This window comes from Prionailurus bengalensis, chromosome C2 (genome assembly GCF_016509475.1).
Source record: "Prionailurus bengalensis isolate Pbe53 chromosome C2, Fcat_Pben_1.1_paternal_pri, whole genome shotgun sequence".
In the NCBI taxonomy this organism is placed as follows: Eukaryota; Metazoa; Chordata; class Mammalia; order Carnivora; family Felidae; genus Prionailurus; species Prionailurus bengalensis.
In genome coordinates, this window is record NC_057350.1 from 11953445 (window position 1) to 11967764 (window position 14320).

The window sequence follows — 14320 nt, forward strand, 5'->3', positions numbered from 1 at the left end:
AGAAATCGGTTGCATTTCTATACACCAATAATGAAGCAACAGAAAGAGATAGCAAGGAATCAATCCCATTTACAATTGCACCAAAACCCATAAAATACCTAGGAATAAAACCTAACCAAAGAGGTAAAGGATCTGTATACTGAAAACTATAGAAAGCTGGAGTGCCTGGGTGGCTCAGTCAGGTAAGTGACGTCAACTCAGATAATGATCTCGTGGTTTGTGGGTTCAATCCCTGCATCAGGTTCTGTGCTGACAGCTCAGAGCCTGGAGCATGTTTTGGATTCTGTGTCTCCCTCTCTCTCTTCTCCTCCCCCGCTTGTGCTCTGCCTCTCTGTCTCAAAAATAAACACTAATATATATATATATATATATATATATATATATAAAGTTTATGAAAGAAATTGAAGAAGGCATAAAGAAATGGAAAAATATTCTATGCTCATGGATTGGAAGAATAAATATTGTTAAAATGTCGATACTACCCAAAGCAATCTACACATTCAATGCAATCCCAATCAAAATGGCACCAGCATTCTTCATAGAGCTAGAACAATCTTAAAATTTGTATGGAACCACAAAAGACCCTGAATAGCCAAAGTAATGTTGAAAAAGAAAACCAAAACTGGAGGCATCACAAGCCCAGACTTTAACCTGTATTACAAAGCTGTAATCATCAAGACAGTACGATCCTGGCACAAAAATAGACACATAGATCAATGGAATAGAATAGAGAGCCCAGAAATGGACCCACAAATATATGGCCAACTCATCTTCGACAAGGCAGGAAAGAGTATCCCACAGAAAGAAGACAGTGTCTTTAGCAAATGGTGCTGGGAGAACTGGACAGCAACATGCAGAAGAATGAAACTAGACCACTTTCTTACACCATACACAAAAATACACTCAAAATGAATGAAAGACGTAAATGTGAGGCAGGAAACCATCAAAATCTTAGAGGAGAAAACAGCAGCAACCTCTTGGACCTCATCCTCAGCAACTTCTTACTTGGCATGTTTCTGAAGGCAAAGGAAATAAAAGCAACAATGAACTATTGGGACCTCATCAAGATAAAAAGCTTCTGTACAGCGAAGGAAACAATCAACAAAACTAAAAGGCATCTGATGGGATAGGAAATGATATTTTCAAATAACATATTGGATAAAAGGTTAGTGTCAAAAATCTATAAAGAACTTACCAAACTCAACATGTGAAAAACAAGTCAGCGAAGAAATGGGCAGAAGACATGAATAGACACTTTTCCAAAGAAGACATCCAGATAGCAAACAGACACATGAAAAGATGCTCAACATCGCTCATCATCAGGGAAATACAAATCAAAGCCACACTGAGATACCACCTCACACCGAGCAGAGTGGCTAAAATTAACTCAGGTAACAACAGATGTTGGCGAGGATGTGGAGAAAGGGGCGCCCTCTTGCACTGTTGGCGGGAATGCAAACTGGTGCAGCCACTCTGGAAAACAGTGTGCAGGTTCCTCAAAAAGTTGAAAATAGAATTACCCTATGACCCAGCAATTGCACTACTAGGAATTTATCTGAAGGATACAGGAGTGCTGATTTGAAGGGGCATTTACACCCTAATGTTTACAGAAGCACTATCAACACTAGCCAAATTATGGAAAGAGCCCAAATGTCCATCAACTGATGGATAAAGAAGATGTGATACACACACACACACACACACACACACACTGGAATACTACTTGTCAATGAAAAAGAATGAAATCTTGCAACAACATGGATGGAACTGGAGGGTATTATGCTAAGTGAAAGAAGTCAGTCAGAGAGACAGATATCATATGATGTCACTCATATGTGTAATTTGAGAAACTTAACAGATGATCGTAGGGGAAGGGAAAGAAAACTAAGATAAAAATAGAGAGGGAGGCAAACCATAAGAGACTCTTAAATATGGAGAACAAACAGGGTTGTTGGGGGGAGGGGGGAGGGGGACGGGAAAATGGTGATGGGCATTAAGGAGGGCACTTCTTGGGATGAGCACTGGGTGTTGTATGTATGAATCACTGGGTTCTACTCCTGAAGCCAAGACAGCTCTGTATGTTAACTAACTTGAGAATAGAAAAAAAAAATCGTTTACCTACTTGGTTAAGTTTATTCCTAAGTATTTTATTCTTTTTGATACTAGTGTAAATGGAATTGTTTCTTTTTTTTAATGGTTATTTATTTTTGCGAGAGAGAGAGAGAGAGAGAGAGAGCACGCGCACACACGAGAGTCAGCGGGGGAGGGGTAGAGAGAGGGAGGGGGACACAGGATCAGAAGCAGGCTCTGTGCTGACAGCAGAGAGCCCAAGGTGGGGCTCAAACTCAGGAACTGTGAGGTCATGACCTGGGTCGAAGCCAGGCGCTTAACTGAGCCACCCACGCGCCCCAGACGGAACTGTTTTCTTAAATTCCTTTTCAGATCATTTGCTGCTCGAAATATAACCAATGTTTGTGTATTGATTTCGTATCCTACAACTTTAATGAATGTGTTAGTGTGTCGTAAATTTAACACTCTGGAAATATAAACACTTTCTTTTCTTTTCTTATTAATAATTTATTTATTTTTTAATTTACATCCAAGTTAGTTAGCATATGGTACAACAATAATTTCAGGAGTAGATTCCTTAATGTTCCTTCCCCATTTAGCCCATCCCCCCCTCCCACAACCCCTCCAGCAACCCTCTGTTCTCCATATTTAAGAGTCTCTTATGTTTTGTCCCCCTCCCTGTTTTTGTATTGTTTTTCCTTCCCTTCCCTTATGTTCATCGGTTTTGTCTCTTCAAGTCCTCATATGAGTGAAGTCATATGATATTGCCTTTCTCCGACTAATTTCTCTTAGCATAATACCCTCTAGTTCCATCCACATAGTTGCAAATGGCAAGATTTCATTCTTTTTGATTGCAGAGTAATACTCCATTGTGTATATATACCACATCTTCTTTATCCGTTCATCCATCGATGGACATTTGGGCTCTTGCCATACTTTGGCTATTGTTGATAGTGCTGCTATAAACATGGGGGTGCGTGTGCCCCTTTGAACAGCATACCTGTATCCCTTTGATAAATACCTACTAGTGCAATTGCTGGGTCATAGAGTCGTTCTATTTTTAATTTTTTGAGGAACCTCCATACTGTTTTCCAGAGTGGCTGCACCAACTTGCGTTCCCACCAACAGTGCAAAAGAGATCCTCTTTCTCCGCATCCTCGCCAACATCTGTTGTTGCCTGAGTTGTTCGTGTGAGCCATTCTGACAGGCGTGAGGTGGTATCTCAGTGTAGTTTTGATTTGTATTTCCCTGATGATGAGTGACGTTGAGCATTTTTTCATGGGTCGGTTGGCCATCTGGATGTCTTCTTTGGAGAAGTGTCTATTCATGTCTTTTGCCCATTTCTTCACTGGATTATTTGTTTTTTGGGTGTTGAGTTTGATAAGTTCTCTGTAGATTTTGGATACTAACCCTTTATCTGATATGTCGTTTGCAAATATCTTCTCCCATTCTGTCGATTGCCTTTTAGTTTTGCTGATTGTTTCCTTCTCTGTGCAGAAGCTTTTTATTTTGATGAGGTCCCAATAGTTCATGTTTACTTTTGCTTCCCTTGCCTCTGGAGACGTCTTGAGTAAGAAGTTGCTGCAGCCAAGGTTGAAGAGGTTTTTGCCTGCTTTCTCCTCAAGGATTTTGATGGCTTCCTGTCTTACATTTAGGTCTTTCATCCATTTTGAGTTTATTTTTGTGTCTGGTGTAAGAAAGTGGCCCAGGTTCATTCTTCGGCATGTCGCCGTCCAGTTTTCCCAGCACAATTTGCTGAAGAGACTGTCTTTATTCCATTGGATATTCTTTCCTGCTTTGTCAAGAATTAGTTGGCCATACATTCGTGGCTTCGTTTCTGGGTGGAAATATAAACACTTTCATGGGGAATTTTATTTCGGTTAAACTTTGTTGGAACATTATTTGGTAATATGGTAGATGACATTCTTAGCCATTATTCTATAGAAAATAAAGAAAATTTTTGTCATCATGTCTTTTATTTATTCTTTCGTTGACAGGTATGAATTGAGTGCCTACATATTCCAGGCATTGTGCTTGGATCTGGATACATACTGATGAATAAAGCTTACTTGGTCTCTGCCTCTTTCAGCCTAGATTCTAGTAACCAAACAAATAAAAACAATGACAAAGTGTGATAAGAACTGTGAAGAAAATAGTCCAGGAGTCAGGTCAGGGACTACAGAGAGGGACTATGTAGAGGGACTATAGAAAGGTCTCTCTGGGGAAGTGACATGAGAGCTGAGGGAGTTTCCAGAAACAAAAAGGGGGTAAATGTAGCTTGAGTGTAGTAGGTGAGGAGAAAAAGGGGAGAGGTGGAGATGAGAAGGGTCATGCCTTTTGAAAAGCCTGAGTAACAATGTCGGATTATTGTTTAGCAAAGGAACATTCATAGGGTTCTCCTTTTTCTTTTCTTTCTTTTTTCTTTCTTTCTTGTTTTGAGAGAGAGAATGAGCAGAGGGAAAGAGAGAAAGAGAGAGAGAATCTCAAGCAGGCTCCATACTCAGCAAGGAGCCGGACGTGGGGCTCAATCTCATGACCCCGAGATCATGACCTGAGCCAGAATCAGGAGTCAGATGCTGAACTGAGTCACCCAGGTGCTCCTGGAACATTCATAGGGTATTTCAAAGTCCATCAGTTGCTTTCTATATGCAGCTAAGGGGATGGCTAGATGAGTGAGCCCTCTCCAATGCTTTGCCACGCTCTCAACCATGTTTAGACAAGACAGAGCAATTTTCAGGCGAGCTCTCTGGGGAATGCCTAAACCATACATGTGCTGTGTGATTGGGAGGAAAGAGATGCCAGATGGTGAAAATGGAGGACCTAACTCCTGTTCCTCCTCTATTAGAAAGTTCTCCCATGTTCCCCTTATCATGCCACGTGGTCAGAGAGTTCTGTAAACATTGCAAAAGCCTTAGCATAAGTCTGAACAGATGGGCAATGAGTTGTAAGTAGAATAATTTTCAACATCAACATTGGGCCTGACGTGAACCCTCCAAGGAAAATGTATAAAGATACTCAGTCCCTTGGTTTGTTGAGAAGAAATTCGGAAGAGAATTTTGGAGTATATATAACAAAGTAATTTGCCTATTATTTTGGGAAAAGTCATTTTCGTTCTGTCTCGTCTTCCAATAGGGGCTAACCATTGTTCTATATGGCCCCCGAGTCAACTAGTTGAATTAAGACACGAGGAAACCACTACACTCAAGTTCTTCCAAAACTTTCCCACACGAGTCCATCGGACTAAATATATTCGCACCTGTTCTGTACAAAGAGAACTCATAGGTCATTCATAGGCTCTTTACTGGGTTCAGTGGACAAAGAAGGAAGAGGTGATACCAAACACTGTGCCCACACTGCACTCTGTAACTTCAAGGTGTGACCTTGTGTGGTCTGGCTTCTGCCCACTAGTCACTTGCCCTGTGTCATGACTGATTGTACCCTCATCTTCAATTGCTTGTTCAACAGGTGAGTGTAAGGGGCTGAGTCAGAGCTTAATGAGTCATCTCAACTAGCAGGATGTGGATTGTGCTGATCATACCCCAGGGCTAGGGCTCTTTCTTTCCTGGTCCAACTCGCTCCCAAACAGGACTTATTTCTTCCCATCCTCTCCAAAGCTGCTACTATGGATGTGAGGCTTCCTTCTCAAGGATTCATTTACTACAAAGTTCTGCTCAGTACAAGGCAAAGACGCTTGTAGTAGGGAAGGTGGTGGCTAAGTATTTGCCCAACTGCTTTATCTTGGTTTCTCTAGCTTACTAAACCCAGCAACGAAACCATTTCTGGGTCATGTCATGGTGACCAGCACAAGATTCTCACTTTTGCTTTCTTTTCCCTATTGCTCAAGAGGAAATATTCACAAAGGGGCGCCTGGGTGGCTCAGTCAGTTAAGCATCTGACTTCGGCTCAGGTCATGATCTCACAGTTTGTGAGTTCGAGCCCCGCACCGAGCTCTGTGCTGACAGCTTAGAGCCTGGAGCCTGCTTCAAATTTTATGTCTCCCTCTCCTTCAAAAATAAGTAAAAACATTAAAAAAATTTTTAAAAAGAGGAAATATTCACAAATAGAACTTCAAGAAACTCCCTGTGTAACCATAGTTGGAGTAAGTATTCTTTGAAGGTAATAATGGCTAAGGATTCATTTGGAAAGCATTGAGGCACTCCATTAAAGCAAAGTTCCAAGCCAGTGTTTTCCAGATTGTAGGTTTATTTGTGGGGTCTGTCAGCTTTCCTTCAGAAATGAAAAACTTTGCTTTCACTTTGATAGTAAGCTTAAAATATAATATGGGCATATTCTGGAATCATCAGAATGAACCTGTTGTTATGTTTGTGTTTACGATATTCTTGGGGCACAATAGTACTATTTTGACTATTTTCGGGTAATGGGCCATGAAAAAAGATGAACTTAATATGACTGCTTCAGCCAAATGAGGGCCAAATGACATTAACCATACGTTGTACGATTAGACATTCATCATAGTTTGATTAAAAAAAAAAAGCCATGGCTGAATTGGTTCATTGCAGGGTGTATGGTAGACAAGCCACGTTGAACTCAAATGTTAAATTAGTGATTTTTGCTTTAATTGTATTGTTTTTCAGTTTTGATTAGAATTAATTTATAAATTAGATTTGGTTTTATTGTGTGAGAGCTACAAACTGAAGGTTATGATTAGTTTTAAATTCACACATATTTAAGGAATATTATTTAAAAAAATTGTCAACATTGGGAGATGCCAAAGAAGCTTTTTTCCTTTAAAGGAGACATTTCTCAAATTTGAGGAACATCCTGCTAAATAAACAGATCTGATGAAAAATGGTCAGACTTGGGGCGCCTGGGTGGCTCAGTCGGTTAAGCCGCCGACTTCGGCTCAGGTCATGATCTCGTGGTCCGTGAGCTCAAGCCCCGTGTTGGGCTCTGTGCTGACAGCTCAGAGCCTGGAGCCTGTTTCAGATTCTGTGTCTCCCTCTCTCTGACCCTCCCCCATTCATGCTCTGTCTCTCTCTGTCTCAAAAATAAATAAACGTTAAAAAAAATTTAATAAAAAAAAATGGTCAAACTTGCAGACATAAAAGGACTATAAAAGAATATTATAAACAATCATATGCCAAAAAATCAGATAACCTAGATGAAATGGGTAAATCCTACAAAGACGAAACCTATAAACACTAACTCAAGAAAAAATAGAAAATCTGAATAGACCTATAGAAAGTAAAAAAATTGGGTTAATAAGCCAATCCCATAACAATCCAACTTCCCACAAAGAAAAGCTCAAATCAGCATATGGTATCACTGGGGAATTTTAGCAAACATTTTTTTTAATCACTAAGCTTTAATTTTTTTGATGTTTAACTTATTTTTGAGAGAGAGAGAGAGACAGAGTGTAAGCAGGGGAGGGGCAGAGAGAGAGAAGGAGACATGGAAGATGAAGCAGGCTCTAGGCTCTGAACTGTCAGCACAGAGCCTGATGAGGGGCTCGAACTCACAGACCATGAGATCATGACCTGAGCTGAAGTTGGACCCTTAACCGACTGAGCTGCCCAGGTGCCCCTTACCAAACATTTAAAGAAAAATTAACACCAATTCTTCACAAACATTTCCAAAAACAGAGGAGAAGAAAATATTTCCCAATTCATCTTATGAGGGCCAGGATTACCCTAATACCAAAAGCAAACGATGGCATCCAAACCAACAGAGACCAGTATCCTTTATGAAGTTGAATGTAAAAACCTTCAACAAAATATGAGCGGACTGAATCCAGTAATGTGTAAAAAGGATTAGACACCATAATCAAGTGAGATTTATTCCAGGAATGCAGGTTGATTTAACATACAAAAATGAATAAAGGACCAAAAGAAAAAAAAAAAGATCATTTCAGTAGGCACAGAAAAAGTATTTGACAAACATAATATGACATATGACTCCCTTTAATGATTAAAAACACTAAACACACTAAAAAAAGAAGGGAATTTCTTCAGACTGATGAAGAGCATCTACAAAAAGCCCCACATCTAACATCAAAGCTAATGGTGAAAGACCATAAGCTTTCTCCCTAGATCAGGAAAAAGACACTATTTACTTTTATCCAACATCGCATTAGATGTTCTAGCTGGGACAATTAGACAAGCAAAACAAATAACAGATATCCATATTGGAAAAGAAGAAGTAAAACTATCTCTATTTACAGATGATGTAATCTCGTGGATGGAAAATCCTAAGGAATCTACCAAAACTACTGTAAGAACCAATAAATAAACTCAGTAAGGTCGCAAGACAAATATATAAAAAATTTGGCTTCTAGCTTTTGGCAGCTATGAGGCTGGGAAGATCCTGGCCAGGCTGAGGAAGTCAGATCTTCGTGTACTCCCAGCCCTTCAACTTTTCCCCAAACCCCTCAATAAAATGGTTTGGTTCCCTTGACCCCAAGGTGTTTTTATTTGTTTATTTATTTTGCTTCTGTAGACTAGCAATGACAATTTGATGATTGAATTAAGAAAACAATTTCTTTTGCAATATCATCAAGTAGAATAAAATACTTCGAAATATACTTAACCAAAGAAGTATAAGGATTAGACGTTAAAAATGAAAAAAAAAACAAACCCCACCATTATTGAAAGAAATTAAAAGAGACCTAAATAAATGGAAAAATATCCCATATTCATGGATTGGAACAGCCAGTATTGTGAATATGGCTAGTGCCATAGTGTTTTTCCCACACTGGTGTAGAGATTCAACGCAATCCCTATCAAATCCCACCTGGGTTGTTTCTTGTTGTTGTTGTTTTTGTTTGTTTCTTTGTTTTTTGCAGAAACTGGAAAGCTGATTCTAAACTTTATTCTTTGTTGTCCTGTGCGTCGTAGGATATTTAGCAGCATCTCTGGCCTCTACCTGCTAGATGTCAACTCTCATTAGTCCTTGGGTAAAATGGGTCTTGGAAAACAGAGATTTGGAATTTCCCTCCTGCTCAAAAGCATGAAAATGCCATGGAAATAAGGGTGGCACCAACAGCATCTGCCACAGTGAACCCCTATACCCTTCAGAACCACTTGTGTCCCACGGTAATCAATTTCATGCTGTAACTGATTCTTCCAGGTGATGGCTGGTCACAATTAAAAAATATTTTTAAAAAAGAAAATCTTAAAGGAGAGTGTGAGCAGGAGAGGGGCAGAGAGAGAGGGAGAGAGAGAGAGAGAATCTGAAGCGGGGCTCAAGACCGTGAGATCATGACCTGAGCCAAAATCAGGAGTCAGGTGCTTAACAGACTGAGCCACCCAGGCGCCCCTCAGCCACCATTTCTTCTGATCTGGGTTGCTTGCCTGGTGTGATAACCCAGGCCTTTATCTCTGAGAAGGTTGTGCCCACATTCCTTGGCCTTTGTCAGGCTCTGTTCCTGTAATAGCTCGTTCCCAGTCATCACCTGGCACGGAAGCACCAAAATGTGCCCCAGGGGATTCCCAGCATTCCAGAGCCTCCCTTCCTTGCCCCATTACGTAGTTGTAACTTAATCTCCTGTAAGAATTGAGGTGAATTACCCTTGTCTGTATCTCACCTCTTGCGGTCTATTGGCACGCGGAACTCAAAACAGCCAGGTTTGAGCCACAGCTGCAGATTTGGTGTAGCTCTTACCGTCCTTTGGAAAAGACCTTCTTGTCCCTCTCCCCACCAGGAAACCAGGACCTCTAGTCCAGCCCAATCTAAAGTGCAGGTTCCCCAGGGGAAAACTGGGAGTGGTTTTGAGAGGGGCATTAGACGGCCATCCCTCGGTGCTACCTGTCGAAAACCCAGTATTTCAATCCCTCAGGGTTCACCTGCAGTCTGGTGGCTGGTGCCTTAGCTATGGTGTTTCAGGCCGTCCCAATGTTCTCTCGGGCTGGTAGCTTCTATGTGATGTGGCCTAAGGCAGGAGAGTGGATCCCATTGTCCGCTGTCCATTGTTGTACCTCCGTTGACATAAAACGGGTCCGTGGTCTAAGGCAATCTATCAGGATTCAGTCAGAGGAGCAGAACCGCTTTGAGAGATACGACATCGTAGCGGGCAGATGACAGTCACAGTCCCCGGAACCTGTGAATGTGTTAGTTTTGATGGCAAAGGGAGAATTAGGGTAGCAAATGGCATTAAGGCTGCTTATTAGCTGACCTTCAAACAGGGAGATGGTTCTCGATTATCTGGGTGGAGCCCAATGCAGTCACAGGGTCCTTTCATGTGGAAGAGGGAGGAAGAAGAGGAAGTCACCGTGGTGGCACGTGAAAGGAACTTGAAAGCTAATATTGGTGTTTATTATAGGGATTAGGCCCTCAGCAGTTGTGGAAGTTGGTGAAGAATGTTGCGGAAAACTACTTATAGCCTGTGCTTTTGGGGGAGAGCAGGCCTGGCTGTCAGAAGGAAGAGGTGGACATCTACAGACCAGCTGCTGTCCCACACCAGAGCAGCAAGGCAGGCCATCTGTTCCTGTGCCGTGGCAGACGCTTGCCTCTGCCCTCCATGCCTCTGGAAATTGCTCTCGTGGCAAACGCTAACTTGGAAGCAGACAAGGAAGGAAATTAGGAAAAGATAACTTCAGCATGGCCACACTGACACAACAAAAGGCTATTACAGACTCTTTTTTAAACGTTTATTTTAATGTTTTAATTTTTGAGAGACAGAGTCTGAGCAGGGGAGGGGGCAGAGAGGGAGACACAGAATCCGAAGCGGGCTCCAGGCTCCGAGCCGTCAGCCCAGAGCCTGACGTGGGGCTCGAACTCACAGGCCGTGAGATCATGACCTGAGCTGAAGTTGGAAGGTCCACTGACTGAGCCACCCAGGCGCCCCGATGTCTGTTTGTTTGTTTGTTAAGAGCCAGGGAGAGGCTGTCAGCACAGAGCCCAATATGGGTCTTGATCCTATGAACCATGATCATGACCTGAGCCCAACTCGAGAGTCAGACGCTTAACTGACTGAGCCACCCAGGCACCCCGGCTACACACTCTCTTTTACAAAAATACTTTAAAATACTTTATTTTTTCTTTAAGTAAGCTCGACACCCAACACGGGGCTCGAACTCACAACCCTGAGGTCGAGAGTCACACGCACTGCCAACTGAGCCAGCCAGGCGCCCTGGCACACGCTCTTTTGACCCCTGGATAATCGAGGCACTGTCAGGCATGAATCCCAGTAAACCTGAATTGCTGCCCCTCCAGGCGGGAATGGGCGGGTGGTGAGAGCATGGGGGTGGGGGGGGGGGGTGGGGGGAAGATGTTCCTGTGGGGGGCACTCAGCATCACTGCAGGCTGCTGTGGGGCTGGACGATCAGCCTTGTCCATTCTGTTGGGCCCCTGGCTAGGTTCTCTCACGGCTGGTCACAACCCCTCCCCCCCCCCCGCCCCTGCAAACACCGGGGGCGGCAAAGGTGGAGGCTGGCTGACCCCCTTGAGAAAAGTGAATGAACCGGTCCGCGGGGTCCAGTGCCTCCCCCGTGGTGGGTGCTTTCCGGTGGCACTGGCAGGAGACACAAAGACCTGCCTCTCACAGCGATCTCTTTGTCCTTGATTTCCCCTATGTCTCCCATTCCAGGCCCGAAGCCATTTGCTAGGATGGGTTCGTGGGTGCAAGTAAAGGCATTCATTCATTCATTCATTCATTCAAAAACATGTATTGATCAAGTACCCGCTTGTGCCAGGCCTGCTGTCGCATGCTGGGATCACTGTGGTGTGCATAACCGGCTGTCCCTGCCTTCTGGGGGCTGACCGTCGAGGAGGGGGAAGGTATTTAAGTGAGTAATTTCTCAGGGCGCCCAGGTAGTTCCGTGGGCTAAGTGATCAGTGTCCCATTTGGGCTCAGGTCATGATTTCCCGCTTCGTGAGTTCAATCCTGCATCAGCCTCTGCGCTCACAGTGTGGAAATTCTTTCTCTCTATCTCTGCCCCACCCCGGCTCACTCCCTCTCTCTCTCTTTCTCTCTCTTAAATCCATAAACATTTAAAAAAAAAAAAAAGTGAGTAATCTCTCAGGTGACGTGGAGGTACGGAGTGCCAGCACGGGAGGCTCTGGCCTCATCAGAGAATAGTCAATTCGAGGAACAGAAGTAAGGCCGGAAGGTGGGGCTGGAGAAAGGAAGCCCATGAGGTGTGGAAGGGCTGGAGCTTAACCTAAGGGCAACGGAGAAGGATCTGATGCGTCTTGAATGTTTTCTTTGAAGGACTAGCGACGGAGGGACAACGACTTGGAGAAGGATGGGGAGGAGGAAGTGTAGATAGGAGGCTGGTGTGTGGGAGCCCAGATGCGGGTGTAGACTAGCGTGGGGCGGCAGGGACAGAAATGGGAGGATTCGAGAGCTACTCAGGAGGCAGAATGAAGGAGACTTGGCGAAGGGTTGGATAAGGAGGAAGAAAGAAGGGCCCGAGACACCTCGTCGAGTTCTGGTCTGAGCCAAAGGATGCCCCACGGGCCCATTTCCTGAATGGGGGAGAGTAGGGGGAGGTGTGAAAGTCCGTTTATTCATGTACTTTTATTGATCTCTTAGTAAGAGGTGCTAAGGAGAGTAAAGGGTTGAGCAAAAAAGGCTGTCTTTGCCCGGAAAAGGGGCACAAAAGAGAAATGTCCCCCAAGTCAATGCAATCCAGAATATTCCTGCTTTTTGGCCAACTTGTCCTGCTCCTGGACGGTGGTGGGAAGAGACGACTCTAAAGAAGACAGCTGAAGTTAAAAATCAATATCCCTTCTGTCGAGCAACCACTCACAACAGGCCAGGCGCCACTTGGCCTAAGGAAAATCCGAGACAAAGGCACGCGGCCCCTGACTTCAAGTCGCTCACAGTCCATTAGGAAAGACAAAAGCAGCATAAAAATACCCGGGAAATGAAACACACGGTCAGAGCCGGGTGAGAAATGCTGGCAGCAAAGTGGGCCGCAGGTCAAATTCCTCAGAAAGGCCTGCACCCCCACAGGATTCAGACCTCCCCTGCCGTTCCCAACACCTTCTCCTGGGGAGAGAATCAGATTGAAATTAATTTTTCTGGCTATATCATGTTTGCAGTATTAACTCTCTTACCCACTGTTTCAAATTGTAAATAAAACAGGTACTGACTATACGTTTCTCTAGGAAGCATTACTTCTATTGGCCTAAGGGTCTCAGAGGGCCTAATAGTACTTCAGAAACCTAACATTAACAGGGTTGCCAGATTAAAAATGCAGGGCATCCAGTTATATGTGAATTTCAGATAAACAAATGAATGTCTCAGTATAAACATGTCCCAAATATTGCACGGGACATAAACTTTAGGACAAAGGTATTTGTTGTTCAGCTGAGATTATAGATGGAATCCAAAGATGACCTCTACACGGCTACGTGGTAGGAGTCATTTAGAGTTCAAAGAGGGAAGGATACACTTTTATACTAAAAAACTCCTAATAATCCCTCTAGAAGTAAACGCCAAAGTATTCAAAGCATTGTGCAACAAAACCAAAATTATTTAAGCGTAAGTATATCCCATACAATGTTTGGGACACACTTGTACTAAGAAAAGTATTCGCTGTTTACCTGAAGTTCAAATTCGATTCAGATTTAACTCAGTGTTCTGTATTTTTATTTGCTAAATCTAGCCACTCGAACCCTAGATTGTCTTTAGCTGCATTATTTGCTCTCTTCGTGTTTCTTCATGACTGGGCCCTTTAGGAATCTCTTTCTAAGATACCAGCTGGTTGTGAACCTGAACAGGGTGACTTGTCTTCCCCTAGTGGTGGACTTGGTCAGTTTATGTACCTTCAATGCCCCACTTCATCACTGGTGAAACACGGAGTGTCAGCCACAGGGCTATAAAAAAAAAAAAAAAGAAAGAAAGAAAAAAAAAAAGAAACTTGCTTCCGTGAAGCTCGCCATTTAGCAGAAGGATATACGGAGGCATATCGCTATGAAATCTCTCCTAGGCAGCAAGCTAGACAAATGTGCAGGTGCCCAGGGTCACAAAGACGACGCAGGTGGATGAGCAGGGGTCTTTTAGGAAGATTTCAGAGTGGATGATGCACCCCTTTATTCTGTAAAAGTCATTATCATCTCTTTTTATGACTAAAATTCCAGAGTGGCAAAGCATTGCAATATTTGGGACTATGCAACTATGCTATTTGTTGTATATTTAAGGACTAACTCCAATCTTTTGGAAAATGGGACCATCTTTCTACGAGAGATAGGGAAACGTTTTCATTCATTCATTCATTCATTCGCTTTCCTCTCAGCTCCTTCCTCTCTGATGGAGCTAGGAAATCTTGAGGATCGGGTTCAGGGC